Source organism: Ornithorhynchus anatinus, chromosome 13 (assembly GCF_004115215.2).
Source record: "Ornithorhynchus anatinus isolate Pmale09 chromosome 13, mOrnAna1.pri.v4, whole genome shotgun sequence".
In the NCBI taxonomy this organism is placed as follows: Eukaryota; Metazoa; Chordata; class Mammalia; order Monotremata; family Ornithorhynchidae; genus Ornithorhynchus; species Ornithorhynchus anatinus.
In genome coordinates, this window is record NC_041740.1 from 19050955 (window position 1) to 19054158 (window position 3204).

General features: G+C 46.5%; 1 pseudogene; it reads left to right on the forward strand.

Annotated features, from left to right (window-relative positions):
* The first annotated feature begins 426 nt into the window (after positions 1-426).
* LOC114816295 lies at positions 427-510 on the forward strand (annotated as a pseudogene).
* Positions 511-3204: the final 2694 nt, after the last annotated feature.

Genomic DNA, 3204 nt, shown 5'->3' on the forward strand with positions numbered 1-3204 from the left:
CATTTTATACTGTGAAGGGAAGCCATGAGGTGAAGATTCACTCCGAGAAAGATATGTCAAACTGGCTCTGAAAAAGTCAATTCCAGACTTTCCTGTGGTTCGTCTTGAGGCCGCTGCTTTAATTATTACAGATTTGAAATTATTCTTTTGGATTTTCTTCTATTACATACTCCTTGGGATTGGCAGACAGGATCCCTGAGTGAACTGACTGCTCTGAGAGGAAAGGCTGTTGGGGTGTGAAGGGCTTGAAAACACTGGTAAGAGTTAGAGCTTCTCAGAAACAAAATCCAGAAAGCCAATTGGAAAGTCCAGATCTTTTGGACTTCATTCTTTGTCAAAGCGCCTCTAGGTTTTGTAGCTTCCATCTGCTCTTGGTGTTGAAGCTCCCAGATGATTTGGGGCTAAGGTTTTAATACCACAGTTGTGAGGATGGAAGGTTCCTAGTGACCTTTACAACACATATATGGTTAAGGCTGCCACCTACTTTGTGGCATCTAACCAAGGTTTTATAATACTATTTATTTATATTGATGCCTGTTTACTTCTTTGGATGTCTGTATCCCCCCGTCTAGACTGTAAGCCCGGTGTGGGCAGGGATTGTCTCTATTGCTGAATTGTACTTTCCAAGTGCTTAGTACAGTGCTGTGTACACAGTAAGCGCTCAATAAATATGATTGAATCAGTGAATAAGAGTAAGGATTGAGAGCAGATTTGGGAAAGAACCAGTGGACACAAGGGCAGTATCAATCCTGGAAGAAATGGGAGATACAAATGGAAATGTCATGTTCTATTCTCTAAGGGCCAGTCATGTTCCTGAGGGATTTGAAGATAAAGGTACCCCCCTCAAGTATACTGTCCCCCCCCCCCTTAAAATACAGGTCCCCCCCATAAGGGTCTCTTAAACTGCTCTACATCCAGGAGGCAGAGGCCCCCAAGGAATGAAGCTACCCTGCCTGTTTATGGGTTCCAGTGCCAGCTGTCTACATCAATAGATCCAGAGCTGCTCTTGCTTCCTTTCCGATGCCCACGGGAATGAGCTTTCCAGCTCAGGGTGCCACCTACCCATGGCCCTTTCTTGGTCCCTGATGGACTGGACTTGTTCTCCACAGGCACTGGGATATGAGAAGCAGCGTCGTCTGGTGGATAGGACACGGGCCTGGGAGTCAGAAGGACCTGGGTTCTAATCCCAGCTCTGCCACATCTGCTGGATGACCTTAGGCAAGTCACTTCACTTCTCTGGGCCTCCGTTCCCTCATCTGGAAAATGGGGATTAAGGCGGTGAGCCCTACGTGGGACAGGGACTGTATCCAATCTGATTAGCTTGTATCTACTCCAGTGCTTTAACAGTGCCTGGCAAGTAATAAGAGCTTAACAAATATCACAATTATTATGAGATAGCTCACCCCCACTGAGGCAGGGGGAAATTTTGCCAGTTTGGGGCTGCAGGCCAGAGAGAATGATGGGAACTCCACCGGACCCAGCGTTGGGCCCCGGGCCATGTTCTCCTGGCAGAGGGCTGTGATTGGAGCCACCATCTTGGCTGTACCTCCAACCCCCTTTTTGGAGCCAAGGGTTGGGTCAGGGTCTGGCTTCATTCCTTCCCCCAAAGCTGTGGAAGTTCGCCATCACCCCCTCCCACTGCCCCCATGGAGTGGGTGCTGTGGAGAGATACATACTCGTGGCAAATGGCTGGAACCCAAGGACTCCGCTGCCTTTCGTTTTCCAGAGGGATCTGGAGTAAACAGTGCCCCCTCGAGGGGAGAGGCAAATCAATGGTTTTTTATGGTATTTGTTAAATTAAAAATGAATAAATTATGGCATTCGTTAAGCACCTACTAAGTGCCAGGCACTGAACTAAGCGCTGGGGGAGATATGAGATGATCGGGTTGGACAGAGTTCCTGTCCCACATAAGGTTCACAGTCTTAATCCCTGTTTTACAGATAATAATAATAATGTTGGTATTTGTTAAGCGCTTACTATGTGCAGAGCACTGTTCTAAGCACTGGGGTGGATAAAGGGTAATCAATTTGTCCCACGTGAGGTAACTGAGGCATACAGAAGTGAAGGGACCAGCCCAAGGTCACCCAGCAGATAAGTGGCAGATATGAGATTAGAACCCAGGTCCTTCTGACTCCCAGGGCCATGCTGTATCCACCAGGCCATGCTACTCCTCCCTGAATATTATTATTATTGTTGTTGTTATTATTTGTTATAAATAAGGGTCATATCTGTTCTAGTAGGTTTCTCTCTTTTCCTTTTTAGATGGGTTTAAAGACTGGTTGCCCGCCTGGGGCATGGAAAACCCCAACTGCCATCTATGCTTGGGTAACTGTAGCAACTTATGGGCCACTTACATAGCCATTGGCCAGCTTGGGTAGGCAGAGGCTCAGCAGCTTGGCCTAATGGATTGAGCACATGCATGTAAGTCAGAAGGACCTGGGTTCTAATGCTGCATCCACCACTTATCTGCTGTGTGATTTTGGACAAGTCATTTCACTTCTCTGTGCCTCAGTTATCCCATCTAGAAAATGGGGATTACTGTGAACCCCATGGAGAACAGGGACTGTGTCCAACCCGGTTTACTTGTATCTACCCCTGTGCTCAGTACAGTGCCTGGCACATAGTAAGTGCTTAACAAATACCATTCAGAAAAAAACCAACAACCCAACGTGAACATCAAAGTGTTCGGGGAGATGCAGATACACGTGTACTGTTGGGGATAAGGGATTGGAAGATAGCGATATCCAGAAAAAGCAAGATCTCGGTTAAGAAGATCTAAAGATGCAGAGGCAGAATCACACAGGGCTCTGGTGTCTCTAGGCATGGGGAACGTGATTACCAGCTCCATTGTACTGTACTCTCCCAAGCATTTAGTACAGTGATCTATATACAGTAAGTGCTCAGTAAATACCGTTGATTGAGCTGTTTGGCTCTCCATCCAGGTGGAGCTGAGGGACTGTGAATGGGTAAAGATTTGCCTAAAGAAGAGAGAATGGAAGTAGGAGAAGAGAAGCTGAAATTAGAGGTTTTTTTGAGATAATGGAAGTCATGATTTAGTACAGTGCTTTGCACACAGTAAGTGCTCAATAAATACAATTGCATGAATGAGTGAATGAATGATTTCACTGGTTGAAGCAAGTAGTTCCTTCAGGAGGACCTGGGTTCTAATCCTGGCTCTGCCACTTGTCTGCGAGGTGGCCTTG